The sequence below is a fragment of the Prionailurus viverrinus genome, chromosome B2 (assembly GCF_022837055.1).
Source record: "Prionailurus viverrinus isolate Anna chromosome B2, UM_Priviv_1.0, whole genome shotgun sequence".
Classification (NCBI taxonomy): Eukaryota; Metazoa; Chordata; class Mammalia; order Carnivora; family Felidae; genus Prionailurus; species Prionailurus viverrinus.
The window spans coordinates 120365757-120380589 of NC_062565.1; the positions used below are offsets into that span (position 1 = coordinate 120365757).

Consider the following 14833-nt stretch of genomic DNA (forward strand, 5'->3'; position numbering starts at 1 on the left):
TAACAAATGGTCTCCAAGGTACCCAGAGGGGAGAACGATCCTTAATTTACACAGGATAACTGCAGATTCCTCACTAGCTCGTCCAAGTTCACTGCACTGTGCCATCCTGCAGTTTACATGGGCCTGGTTAAATGGCTTAACCAACTAGGCTACCATTTTAACTAAATCAACATTTACAGAATAGAAGAATAGCTTAAAATGATTCTTGCAAAGAAAGTGTGTTAAAAAATGATACTAATAATGCGAACAGTCTCAAAAAAAAAAAAAAAGAACAGGTGACATTTCTATTCCTGGTATGAGACACATTTTTGAGGAGAATATGAAAGTTTACTTGCATATGAAAAGAAATTGTCAAAACCCACAAAGCTATGAGGAAAGGTTTTGGAAGTTTTGTGTTCTACTTATAAATACAAAAATAAGTAAATATATACATACCGAGGACTCATTAAAATTTTTCCAGTAGGGATATATGATCAAAACATTTGAAAATCATTGTCTCAATATCATTCCTTTTGGCCGATATTGGAACTTCCAGGAGACAATTTCTCTACTCAAAAGATTCTGAGGCTACAATTTAAGATGCTTAGAAAAAAATATAGGGAGGAAGAAGGCCATTCACACTGATATGTACATCACATCGCCACTGAAGTATAAAATTTAGTATACTTCCCTACCCCCATTTAATATAAAATTATGGCATAAGGTTATTTTAGTCTTGAAACTCAGACTTTAACGTAGAAATTTTAGGATTTGACCTTAAACCTGTAAAAGGGTAATTAAATGAACTGGTATAGAAAATAAACAGAAAGATGATTTTTGTGATTTGAAAGATAATAAGGAATTTAACTTCTATGAAACTGATTCATACAGTTTGGAAACATCTTTGTATCCTTTTGATATTAAGTTGTATCCAGATTATAGTCAACTTACTGTTTTTTGTATCAATATTAAAATGATTTGTTTTCTTATATGCCAAAAAATCTCAATCCTGGAATATTACACCTTTCTAATAGGTCTTTGCCTAGATTTTGTCCCAGAGTACTTTTTTTCTGAAATGCTATTTTCTTTAATTGCTCACTTAAAAAAAAAAAAAAATCTCTAGTATTGTCGTATCATAGAGGTAATGAAGATCAAACTTTTTTAAATGTTTATTTATTTTTGAGAGGGAGATTGAGAATGAGCAGGGGAGGGGCAGAGAGAGGGGGAGACATAGAATCCAAAGCAGGCTCCAGGCTCTGAGCTGTCAGCACAACGCCCGATGCAGGGTTCGAACTCAAGAACCGCGAGATCATGACCTGAGTCGAAGTCAGATGCTTAACCGACTGAGGCACCCAGGTGCCCCAAGATCAAACTCAAACACAGCATTGACCACTCTCACCGCAGGGCTCCATTTTACATATCCCCTCCCTATTACTTATGGTAATGTGCCACCAGGTCCCCCCTCAGGAGGACATGTGGAGTCATGGGAACTACATGACTTTTTGTTCCCAATATTTGCCAAGACATAGAATTGTTCTTGGCCAGGTCGATGAGTCTTGCTTGTCCTGGTGTGTGACCAAATCGAAATGAAATTTTAATTGAAACATTTCAATAAGTTAGACAGAGACAGATAAATACTGTATGATAGCACTTATATGTGGAATCTAGAAAAGCTGAACTCATAAAAGAAGAATAAGAATGGTGATTACCGGGGGCTTGGGGGAAGGAGGAATTGGGGATATCATTTAAGGGTGCAGAGTTGCAGCTAGCAGATAAATATGTCCTGGAGATTCAACACACTGCATAGTGATTAGAGTTAACAACATAACCTAAAAGCGTATTTTATTCAGTTCATCCAGAAACAAACAGTAGTGAGAATCTAAGTGTGAGTCAATTTACAAGCCAATGGAAAAACTATTCATGAAAAAGATCATCATTAAAAGCCATAAGTTAAACTTCATGATTTTTTTTTTTTTTTCACATTGGAGCTACTGCTCTGGCAATTGCTTATTCACTCTCTTGGGTCATTGGCTGTCTCCTCTCTACTGGATCATTCCACTGGCATGCAAATGTGCTCTAGTACTTAAAAAAATAATAATAATAATAATTAAAAACCTCTCCTGAATCCATATGTCCCTCTAAATACTGCTCCATTGCTCAGCTCCCTCTTCTAGCAAAGCTCATAGAAAGAGTTGTCCATCTGGCTGTTTCCAGCTTGTTCTCTCTCATTCTTTCTTGAGGCATTCAAATGAGCTTCCGTTTCTATCATCCCACCTGACAACTCTTACCGATGCCAACGATGACCTCCACATCTTACTTGATGTCATCCTACTTGTCTGCAACACTTGACACAGTTAATGACACCCTCTTCCCAGAAACACTTCACCCTGCTGATTGGACCCCGCTCTCTCCTTCTCCTGCTCAATGGCTGCTCTTCTCATACTCCTTTGCTGGTTCCTCCTCACCCCTTCTGAGTCTAAACATCGGAGTTTCCTGGATCTCAAGCCTTAGGTCTCTTCTCTTCTGTAACTCACTCCATAGGTGAACCATCATGGTGCTAAAAATCATCTGTGTGCTGACCCTGGGTTTTCTATCTCAGTCCTGACTTTGCCCTTCCATGCCAGACTTGTCTATGCTACTGGCAGGCTTACATCTCCGCCTGGATGTTGAAAGGGCAGCTTACACGTAAGGTGCACAAAATTGGCTTCCTAATTGGCATCCCAGACTTGCTGTTCCTTCAGTGCTCTGTATATCTGTAAATGGCAATTCCGTGTCTCCATTTGCTCAGGCCGAAAATGGGAGTCACTCCTGACGCTCGTCTTTCTCTCATACCCCCACAACAAATCCGGCAACAAATCCTGTCCCCTTGACATCTAAAATATATCTATTCTGATCACCACACAACATTCTAAATAATAATGAGTCTGTTTGCCTCTACCTTCTCTCACTAAATATTCATAAGTCATGGGGGGGGCGCATAACCTTCATTTACTAAGCGCTGTATCTCCTATTTCTAGAATAATATCGGGCACATCGTAGATGCTCGATAAATAATGGCTGAATGAGTGAAAATTAAGTGAATTCAATGTGACTATCCTGGATGACGATGCAAACCCATTTTCTGTCAAAATTCATTCCTTCTACTGTAGGGCTGTGACAGAGCTCTTTACTAACCATACATAACATCCTTTCCCCCAAACTTCACTAGTTTCCATAGCTATTGTGATCTTTGACTAGTCCACAATTTTACAACATGTGTTGTTGTTTTTAATTTTTTTTATGTTTATTTATTTTTGAGAGGGAGAGAGACAGAGCACAAGCAGGGGAGGGGCAGAGAGAATCTGAGGCAGGCTCCAGGCTCTGAGCGGTCAGCACAGAGCCCTATGCGGGGCTCGAACTCATGCATCACGAGTTCGTGACCAGAGCTGAAGTCAGACACTTAACCGACTGAGCCATCCAGATGCCCCCAATACATGTAGTGGTTGTTGTTGTTGTTGTTTTCAACTTTTTTTAAACATTTATTTATTCTTGAGAGACAGAGAGAGACAAAGCACGAGTGGGGGAGGGGCAGAGAGAGAGGGAGACAAAGAATCTGAAGCAGGACCAAAGCTCTGAGCTGTCAGCATGTAGCAGGATACTCCCAGGGAGTCGTGACATGCGACACTGAGGCTTTTCCTTCCAGGAAGCAACTTTATTCCCCCCCACACATGACTCAGTGGGGTTCCCACGGAGGAACTGAGCCCTGAATGACACATAGCATAGTTTTCTGTATATTTTTTGCTACTCTGTCTCCCATATATGGTAACACACAGATGTGCAGTTTGATCAGGTCTCATGTTACAAGGTTGTGAGGAATGTTATGTACTAGGATAGCCAGGTTGCCTTGAGGTTTTGTTTTTTTTTTTCCTTTCCTTAGGGAGGGGACCCTACCACAAGCACAGAGCCCCATATGGGGCTTGAACCCAGGAACCATGAAATCATGACCTGAGCCAAAGTGGGATACTTTAACCAACTGAGCCACCCAGGCACCCCCAACGTATGTTGTTATTAACAGGAAACCCAGAACTTAACCCTACTGTGAGTTGAAAAACAAATGAGTTGTCCCAATTTTCAAAACTTCTATGCAGAAATACTGTCTAGCTATTGACCTCTTTTCTGGAACAAAAGAAAATTTACAAACACCATAGACAGCATCAACTCAGGACAAGAAGAGTGGAAAGATTAACTGTCTTTTATCATGTCACCCAATATTTTCTTCTTTGTGTCTCTTCAGAGCTAAGAAAAGCTGTCTTCTGGTAACCCTTATATAAATGTCCGAAGAGCCAGGCATCCTAAAAAAAAAAGTATGGTATTCATAATCCTCTAGTAAAACCAAAAAAATGGCAGATAAATGTTTAATAAACTTAATCTGAGGTAAAAGAGGGAGAGAAAGTATGAGAGAGTAAGAGAGAGGATTTGACAGGAGAGAGAGAGTGCCAAAATAGAAATGTGTGATCTGTACCTCAGTAATTTAATTTTCAAGCCTTCTTAGACAGTAAGATTTATACATTAAATATGCACTTATATATATTAAATATTTTATATTAGAAAGTCTAGTCTAGATTATTTTTCCTCAAGAAAATTAGCTTTATGAGCCTAGGAAAACACTAAGTTTCAAAGCGTAAGGTCTTGTGATTCACGAGAATGTACATAGTAAGCTCTTTCTGCCTGAGAAGTAGATTCTGGAACAGAAAGACTCCATAAGATTGAAGTTTCGTAATTTCTTTTTTAATGTTTATTCATTTTTTGAGAGAGAGAGAGAGAGAGAGGCAGAGAGAGGGAGACACAGAAACTGAAGCAGCCTCCAGGACCTGAACTCTCAGCACCGAGCTCAATGCGGGGCCCGAACTCAAACCATGAGATCGTGACCTGAGCCGAAGTGGGACGCTTAACCAACTGAGCCACCCAGATGCCCCCGAAGTATGGTACTTTCAATGGAGACCTTGGGCTACTTCCCAAATACAACCCACTGTCTACTTCAGAAATTAATTTATTACTTGACTCCATGAGATTCCCTTCCCCTTAGCTTCTAATCCTAGCAATAAATATCTTGTTTACATATTTTCTCCAAATTTAATAAAGCTATCCATTTAGAAATGAGTATTAAATGGTATCTAAGCACAAATTTTTTAAGCAAATGCCAAGATAAAAACAACAATATCGTATGCCACATCTGTGATAATTCAGGATTTATCATGCCGCTGTGGTGAACATGCGCATTTTAGAGAATTGCAGCATTTTTTGCACAAACAATGAGGATATTTAAAATATCTTCCTGGGCACCTCGGTGGCTCAGTTGGTTAAGCGTCCAACTCTCGATCTTGGCTCAGGTCATGATCTCACAGTGGGTGGGATTAAGTGCTGCGGTGGGCTTTGTGCTGACCGCATGGAGCCTGCTTGGGATTCCCTCTCCCTCTCTCTCTGGCCCTCCGCTGTTCCCATGCACACGTGCTCATGCTCTCTCTCTCTCTCTCTCTCTCTCTCAAAATAAATAAATAAACTTTTTTTTTTAAGTTTAAGAAATATATACCTCTGGGTGTGTTGACATGTAATCCAATTCACCTGAGGGGCCGGGATATCCTTCAGATAAAGAGAAATGGTTTCCCTGGAAAATTTCCATCCATAAAGCGCATCTTCTGGAGTCACAGTCATTTGAGCATTCCGCTTAAAATAAGCGAAATCAAAATTATTTCTTCATATGTCACATAGTTCAACACTCCATTCTTCTACTCACTCTCCCTACCTGCTTAGCTGAGTGCTTAATTGCTCTGTCTAGAAGCCTATATTCTCGTTCATAAGGAACAGGGCATTGTCCTGGGAAACAAGCGTTTCTGTCTTATTTGGCAATATAACAGCATGTTCATATACCGCGACTGTAAAAGCATCCAAGGCACTAATGTGCAGGATGATTAGGGCAAAAATTGCCACGGAGATTTGAAGAGAAGTGATCATAGCCAACATCTAGTGAGCTCTGAAAGTGAAAGCAACATTCATTCAGTACTTCTGGAGAGGGAAGCATTTATATCACATAAAACTAACTTCCAGCTAACAGACTTTTCTTTTATAATCTTAGGAATATTATACCTAACTACTTTTGTGGAAAAAAAACCCATTTCAGTTCAATGAATACAATCAGAAACTATTACAAGGATTGCACAATATGTACTATTGATAAGATTTGATATCGAATTTAAAAAAACACAAAATTCAAATGTAAGCCCACTGTACCCTTTTATTGATAGAAAGAAAATAAAGTAACTCTCGTGAAAAATCATAATACAATAAACATTTCATTTATTAAATTACAAAACCTTTTTTTTCTGCTCTATTAAATGATTTACATCATGTATATTTTTAGAAGAGGAGAACAATTTAAAAATATTTGCTACTAGGAAAATGCACTAAGGTACAACATCGGGAAGAAAATTCACCCAAATTGACACTCTGGCTTACTTATTAAAGACTAAGAATGTGTGCTCCATAAAAGCATGATTTTGTGTCTATTTTATTCACTGCCAAATCTTCAGTGCATGAATTGTGCAGGTGAGGTTCTCTGGTGTTAGGCCAGAGGAGAAATCAAGGTCACTGCTTAGCTGGACCCAGCCCTAGGAGAACTAAACTTACTTCTTCCTTCCCTCCCTCTCTCTTTTCATTCTTCCCTCCCTCCCTTCTGTCCCCCCTTCCTATTTCCTTCCTTCCTCCCTCTCTCCTTCCCTTCCTCCCTCCCTTCCTCCTCCCCTCCACCTTCTTTCCTTCACCTCCTTCCCCTCTCCTTTCCTCTTTCCCTCCCTCCCTCCCTCCCTTCCTTCCCTCCTTCCAAAGTACATACAAGGGAAGAAGTATCTCAGGCCAGTCATCATAAAGATAATCTGTTATAACTCAGAGAAGACATAACTTTCATTTTCTCAAAGACAAATTAATCACATAATAGAGTTTTAAGAATATGCTTTTCCTAGGACATCCATATTCTCACTCCCCTGCTCCCAATTCTACCATGCAAGAGGTTTTTCCAGTTGTTTTAGGGTTTTTTGTTATTGTTGTTGTTGTTGTTTTAAAAAATCTGGCCTTCTTAGTAAAAGCCATTCAAATATTATTGTAGAGTAGCAACAAATAAATTATTCTGTGCTTTCCCTCATATGGAGATAAAATTCTTGGTAAAGGAAAGGCCTAAGGGCTATAAACAAGTCTGCTCATATTTTCTGCTTTGAATAGAATTTTCTATTTAAGAAATAACTTCTTAAATAGAACAATACAAATAATTTTGAGAAAAATGGTCAAGCCCTTTAGTGGACAATGTGAGGGGAGAGATATGTTTGTGAATTTTTAGCAGATTGTACAATAGATTACTAGTATGTGATTGTACTGTATAGTTTGTCCATAGTTATTATATTAATATAGGTAATTGGTATATACTCATCTCTATACAGTAGATTTTGAGTGCCTTTAGAGTTTAGAGAGCATATAAACCAAATGCCCACACTTTATAGGACAGGAATCTGAGGCACAGAGAAGCAGAGTAACTTAGAGACGGGTGTGCAACTTCTCATTCCCGATTCCAGAATCTTCTCCTTATATCCAAGAGATCATGCGTGGGACTGTGCTCTGATTTAATGTCTGCATCCCAGGGTCTGAGCCCCGGAGCCTCTTAAAGAACTCAATTCAAAGTGATTGCCTTAAGGAAACCTCACATGAATCTGCTAAGTGCTAGATGGGCACTTGATGTGGTCAATGCCTAGTGAAGACCCTTAAGCTTTTCCATCTCTCCAAGAACTATTGGGATCATGACCTACCTTCATGTGACTGAACTCACTAACTAATAATATTTCATTATCTCCTTTGCTTAGAAGTAGTCAGGTAAGCTGGCAAAGATGAGCTACAACCTTTTCTTTTTGAGGCTAGGAGCAGAAACAGCCATATCCGTCTTTCATGTCTTAGCATCCCCCAGTTTCCTGGACGATGTTCTTCTTTGTGGCTATGCAAGAGAGAAATGGTGTTAAATAGGGTTTTCGGCTGCAGGGGGAAAAGGGCAACGGCTTCTGATGTGAAGTCGAGAGGATGACCGAGTTGCCTCTTTTCTCTGCAGCCTTTCAAAATTGTCTCATTACAATTGAGGTGTAACAAAAATAAAGGCATGGAAAACAGCAATTAAAACACAGAAAGATCCTTGAGATAGAAAGGAAAAGTGAATCATCTTTACAAACATTTGCTATCGAGATAGTTGCTATTGCCTGAAATCTTCAGAAGCAAAAGATTCAATTCAAGACATAGAACTTCCGGAGTTCCCATTTTCATGTTCATTAAAGTGATTGATTAAATAAAGCTTAACTTCTTTAGTTTAGCTCAGTTATAAAATAACGTTACCCGTCACAGGAGCACGGATGAATCATAATTTACTGCTAAGAGTGCCTACCTTCTGATTTACCATTTTGTGATTAACGGACTTAGTTGCAAGGGTGAAAAGTTACAATCGATTCAAAGTTATTTGGTCAAGGAGTCACTCTGGAAAAACATACAAAAAATAATTGCGAACCTGGTTGTCTCTAAGAACGGTGCTCAGTTGGGGCTAGGTTTCGCATCTGTAATAAGGGAAAAGAATAGAAGCGTAGTTTCTGCTTTGCACTCCCCTTCTTTGAACCTCTGTCTCTCACCTAAGAGTTCAGGTCATCATACCTGCTCTATCGCCTTCACAAGGTTATTCGGAGAGCCAAAGACACAGGAAAGTCCTCTGTAAGATTACGATGGGATCACAAGCATTAACAAAAAGGAGCACCAATGTAGCAATGCAAGGATCCTGACTGCTCAATGTTCTTTGTTAAGTTCAAGAGCTACTGCTGTTTAGTTAAACGCATCTATGCCGTTCAGGGTGTTGTGCTGGGAAACAGCTGGGAACAGGTTGTGGACAGGATATCAAGCCAAGGCAGGAACAGCAGATGCACAGCGGGGGGGGGGGGGGGGGGGGGGAGCAGGGGGGAGTCGTCAGAGGCACAGCAAAGGCACCAAGACAGGAAGGAGGGAGCAGCTCCGGGCTCTGACACGGGCTACAGGACTGGTCTGGCCTCTCTCCCAGATATGAGATGGTAATAAGCGAGTTAAGAAATACAGGGTTGGAAACAGCATGTACAATTTTTGACAGCATTTCCTCCTAGGCAGCCAGGATGACACATCAAAATAGGAAGCAAGAAAAACAGAAAACTCGGGCCCTTCTTGTAAAACGATTTTCTCTGGATAGCACATGCCAAAAAAAAGAAGACAACAAAGGTCCCGTACCCCAAAAAAGGAACATGGAGTTAAAGAACGTTTCTGTCCTGCCCCCACCCCCACCCCACCCCCTGGATTCTTGGCCCGCGTCCTCTGCAAGACAGTTTGAATCAGCCTCCGTGGAAGGGAAGGTCTTTTTTTGAGCAGAACCAGCCTGAACTTGACCAGAGCCGGTCTGAACTTCAACCGGTGCTCCTCTGGCCTGGCCTGGCCTGGCATGGGCGTTCTCTTGAGACCCGCAACGCAACTGAAGCCAAGACAGGATCTGAGATCATAATGACGCACGATAGCCTCGTGCTCCCTGCAGGCCCGACTGGTTGGACAGAGCTAAACCACAGGAAGGTGCCACTAGCCAACTGGTTTTGGCCTACAACAGCAGCCTGCCCGGCTCCTTTCTGTTCTCGGAAGTTTAGGATGGAGGTGTGCTGAGCCGCAGAGAACAGGTAGCATGCTCCCATTCGGAGGGCCCCGGCTTCCTCAGAAGAAAAACAGTACCGAGCTCTCTTATTGATGTCACTTGCAGATTGCTAACTTTTGCTCTGATCCAACTCTGCCAAAAGTTCATCGCATTCACCAGCAGAGACCTGTAAAAACTCTTTCGGTTGGTGCTATAGACTGAATGTCTGTGTGCCCCCCCCCCACTCCCCCCTGCCTCCCACATTCATATGTGGAATCTTGATCCCCAGTACGATGGTGGTAGGGGGTGGAACCTTTGGGAGGTGCTTGCATCATGAGGGTGAAGTCCTCACCAATGGGAGGTCTGCGGTTATAAAAGAGACCCCAGAGAGCTCCCTTGCCCCTTCTGCCCTGTGAGGACACGGTGAGAAGTTGGCAGTTTGCAGCCAGGAAGCAGGTTCTCACCAGACCTGAAATCTGCGGGGGCCTTGTTCTTGGACTGCCCGGCCTCCGGAACTGTGAGAAATAAATTTCTGTTGCTTATAAGCCATCCAGTCTACCGCAATCTGTTACAGCAGCCTGAACTGACCAACACGGCTGGATTCAAGGTCAGGGTGACCGCTGCAACTAAAACAAATCCAAAGGAAATGGATCGAAGTCATTTGTTTAATTGATGAGGCAGGTGAAGAAGCATGCATTTAAAAGGATATGATATTTGGGGCTCCTGGGTGGCTCAGTTGGTTGAGTGCCCAACTTTGGCTCTGGTCGCGATCTCGATCTCGTGTTCATGGGCTTGAGCCCCTGCATCGGGCTCGGTGCTGACAGCTCAGAGCCTGGGGCCCGCTTTGGATTCTGCATCCCCCACCTCTTTCTGCCCCTCCCCTGCTCAAGCTCTCTCTCTCTCTCTCTCTCTCTGTGTCTCTCAAAAAATAAAATAAAATGTTAAAAAAAAATTTTTTTAAGAAAGAAAGGATATGATACAAAAAACAAAAGTGAAATCTCAGAAACTTACAGAGGAAAAAGATAGATGAAAAGAGAAAAGTGTCCATCAAGCTGTGGTACATTTATCGTTTTGTTGAGTCATATGAAAGCACCACACTAATCTATCATAATTCGCCTTGTTCTTTTTCAGTAAGCAAAGACATAGAAACGCATGTCGGAGGCCCAAGATAACTAGTTACAGGTTCTGTTGAAGTGAAGCCCTCTGTTCCCCTGGATCCCATCTGCTTCTTTTTTTCCAAAGCTGGTGTCTCCTCCAATCACCCCTTTCAGTTTTGTTTTACTTTCCAGAGGATTCTGCCCTCCTACTCAGGGACCAGGAAAGGGAGTATTTGTTTCATCTAGCCTGACAACTCTGATTCTGGGGTTTTCTTTCAAGCCACCGGAGGCCAGGTTTACACTGGCACGATGGGACTGCATGATTTCTACTGAACGAAGGCCAAATGGCCAGGAGAAGTAACAGGGCAACAGAAGCTGGGAATTTCTCTCTCTGGGCCTAAGCTGACTCTTAAGTTCATGTCATATTCTTTCTTTTTTTAGCACATTATTCTTCTATTATAACACAGATCTACTCTAGAACTTTCCTCGGGGTGGAGATGACTACATTCTGTATGGTCCTGCATCTAATTACTGCTAACTTAGGTGACGTGAATTTTCCTCACTACAGTTATGAGTCGTGATGGTATTGAGTAACGGTTAAGGAAGCCAGAGGCTTGAGTCACTTTCTAGCTGTGCAACCGTGAGCAAGTTATGTGCCACAGTTTTCTTCATCTGCAAAATAGTGATGGACGAAGTGATTTTTGCTGTTATTATTACTGCCTCAGGTCTACAAGACAGAGGCTTCATTCTGAGGGCAAGGCCCAGTGCATCTTTGACCCGCATCTTTAACTCTTACTGATCAGTGGGCCACCCATCCCTGACTAATAACTGGTTAAAAGAACATGAACTAATCCACATTCTCTATTGTCTCATTGTTCCGTCTCTTTCCACAAAGTCCTTCTTTGTTCCGTCTCTTCTGCGTCAGCCTGACCAGAATGGTTTCTCCTGAACTTATTCAAATCTATTCCTACTAGATAATCTGGATGGCTTTCCTTCTAACACGACCAGAGACTCTCCCTCTGATCAATAGCCCTCTATCCTTATTTCTTGCCTCATTCTTTTGTTTAAACCTCACACACAGAGAAAAAAACAGCTTACCAACAAACTGGATTACTCAGGCGTCGCTCTGGGGAATGGAAAATGGCCCCGCCACTCTAGAAAACAGGTTGGCAGTTTCTTAAAATAACTATCCACTGCCTGGCCCCCTCTGGGATGACAGGCAAATCAGGGAGGCGGGGCAGGGTCACTGTGCCTCCTCTATCCTCGTGTTCCCTGCTCTGGAAAAGGAGACAGGACAGCATGGAGAATTTAGAGACCCCAATTTAGAAATGCTTTAGGAGATGTTTCTTCAGTTCCTTATGGGCCACACCAGTAACTAAAGTGACCATGTGCCAAGACAGAGGAAAAAAAGCTTCAGGTTTGTGTTTGTCTGCTTTGAACACCCAGAATCCCAATCTTATGTCATAGCCCCGCTACACGGAATTCATTTACATGGGTGATCAATTAATGTGTAATATCTGCTTGGGAGTTCTCGCTCTTCTGAACCCACTAAACGTGGTCTTGAAAGCTGTGTGAAGATAAATTCATTAGCTACAGGAATGAAGACGTCAGCAGATCTTACTGTTCTAGGCAGGTTTGTTTTTTTTTTTTTCCAATTAATAATGCTGCTTTACCTCAAGAATATGTTTTCTTTAAAAAAATGTGCAGCGGCATGCATGTAATCCAATGTGGCAGCCACCTTACCATGAGATGACCGGGTTGCTTCCTCACAGACATCCTTGTTGCCTCCCCACCATGTTCTGGATCCGGGGAATGGATCTCTTAGGAATGGACTCATCGACAACCAAGTGACTCTGATTTTTATCACACAAATAGAAGAGGCAAAAGCCAACCAGTAACAGTGACAGAACAGAAAACAATAGAGGAAATGAGTATAGCCCAAAGTTCTCCAAGCGTACAAAGAAAAGGTATTACGTTTCTCAGGATCCACATAAGAGTGAAAACATATGGTATCTGTCTTTCTCCGTATGACTTATTTCACTTAGCGTAACACTCTTTCCAGTTCCATCCACCTTGCTACAAAAGGCCATGTTTCATGGGGGAGGGGAAGGGAAAGAAAAGTTAGAGAGGGAGGGAGGCAAACCATAAGAGACTCTTAAAAACTGAGAACAAACTGAGGGTTGATGGGGGTGGGATGGAGGGGAGGGTGGGTGATGGGTACTGAGGAGGGCACCTTTTGGGATGAGCACTGGGTGTTGTATGGAAATCAATTTGATAATAAATTTCATATTAAAAAAAAGAAAAGAAAAGGTATTAGTATTATCTTTAAATGAAGTATTTATCTACACTGGTTTTCTCTTAAAAGCAAAAAGAAAGCTCTATCTGAATTCATCCAACAACTGATCTTGTATCCGTCACTTTTAAAATAAATAATAATGTGACAGCTAATTTGGTATTCAAATTTATCTTGAATGACAAAAACTTAAAACCGATTGTTTTTTGTATTTGTATTTGTCACACTATTGTTGAACCATTGTCAACAAGAAACACACTTTGTGTTACTACTGATGACGAAATCACACTAAACCATAAATCAAAAGTTATTATCATGCTTTCCTCGATCATTCCCTATAACTCAAACTATAAATAGGCTGGGATTAGAAGTGAAGCTGTGAATTTTCTGAAGGAAACTAGGGCAAATATTTCAAAGTTGCAAGTTTTCCTAATGAGCAGACTTTAGTTTCTTTTCCTAATAAGCAGACTTTTCCTAATAAGCAGACTTCAGTTTCTTTTCATACCTTAGAAAGGTATTTTTTCAGTCTAACTATGTTGTTTCTGAGACTTACTCTTCTGTGCATGTATCTCATAAACTGAGGACATATGACAGTGATACCAAAGGAAAGGTAACTGTCCTAGTAGTCCTTTTTGGGTCATTCCCTTTTGATACGATTGTATGTAAATAGAGATATCTGCTTCTTTATTTCTCATTTATTAACTGTATTTAATGAAAATTAGTTGGCTGTGTAGTATTATTACTCACTTCTTTTGCCACCTCGATTTAAGAGGGTATATTTAACACATTGGATCTCGATAAATTAATAAACAAGTAAATAGAATATTACATTAAGGTATGATATTTAACATGTATTGTCTAAATCGAATTTCCTATGTAAATAAGTGGGTTATTTGGGGCAAACATGAAGCATCATACAACCTAGCAGTTGTATTCCTGGGCATTTATCCCAGAGAAGGAAAGATTTGTGTTCACAAAAAAGAACCCTGCAAGTGAATGTTCATAGCATAGTTTATTTGTGTTTATAATCATAAAATGGAAACAATCCAGATGTTCTTAAGTGGATGAGTAAACATACTGCATATCCATAGCATGGAATGCTACTCATCAATATACAGAAATTAACTACCAATATGTACACGATCAAAGAGCATTTGGCTGAATGAGAAAAAACAATCCCAAAAGGTAGCATACTATAGGATTCCATTTGAACACGTTCTTGAAATGATGAAATTACAGAACTGGGGAACAGAGCAGTGCTTCCCTCGGATTAAGGAGGGGGTGAGGGTGAGAAGGAAGCGGATATGCCTATAAAAGGACAACATGAAGGGTGGGACTGTTGTGTATCTTGACTGCACCTTGGTTTTAATATTGTACCGTCCTGTTGCAAGATGTCACCACTGGGGGAGCCTGGGTATGGAGTAAACATGGTCTCCATATTATTTCTGTGTATTATTTCAACCGCATGTGAACCAGCAATTATCAAGGCAAAAAAAAAAAAAAGTTTCAGAAAAACGATTTGTGAATTTTTATTTGCCCTTCTTATTTTATTTTCCATTTGGATTAATTTGCATGTCTATATGTATATATGATACCTTTTATTTATTATTCTACATTCGGTCTCATTTAAAAAAAAAGGTTTCTTTTAAGCTGGGTATCTTTGTTACATTTAGAGGCATACAGATCTATAAAAATATAAACACACATACAGTGATTTCCCTGAGAGTTTTGACCCACCTTTTCATCAAAGTTCCTCTCTCTTTTCTCATA

The 14833-nt window shown here is 40.8% G+C and overlaps 2 pseudogenes; one reads left to right on the forward strand and one right to left on the reverse strand.

Moving 5' to 3' along the window:
* Positions 1–1414: 1414 nt before the first annotated feature.
* LOC125166508 (pantetheine hydrolase VNN2-like) lies at positions 1415–5970 on the reverse strand (annotated as a pseudogene).
* A 5380-nt stretch (positions 5971–11350) lies between these two features.
* Positions 11351–12848, forward strand: LOC125166509 (splicing regulator RBM11-like; annotated as a pseudogene).
* The last annotated feature ends 1985 nt before the right edge of the window (positions 12849–14833 follow it).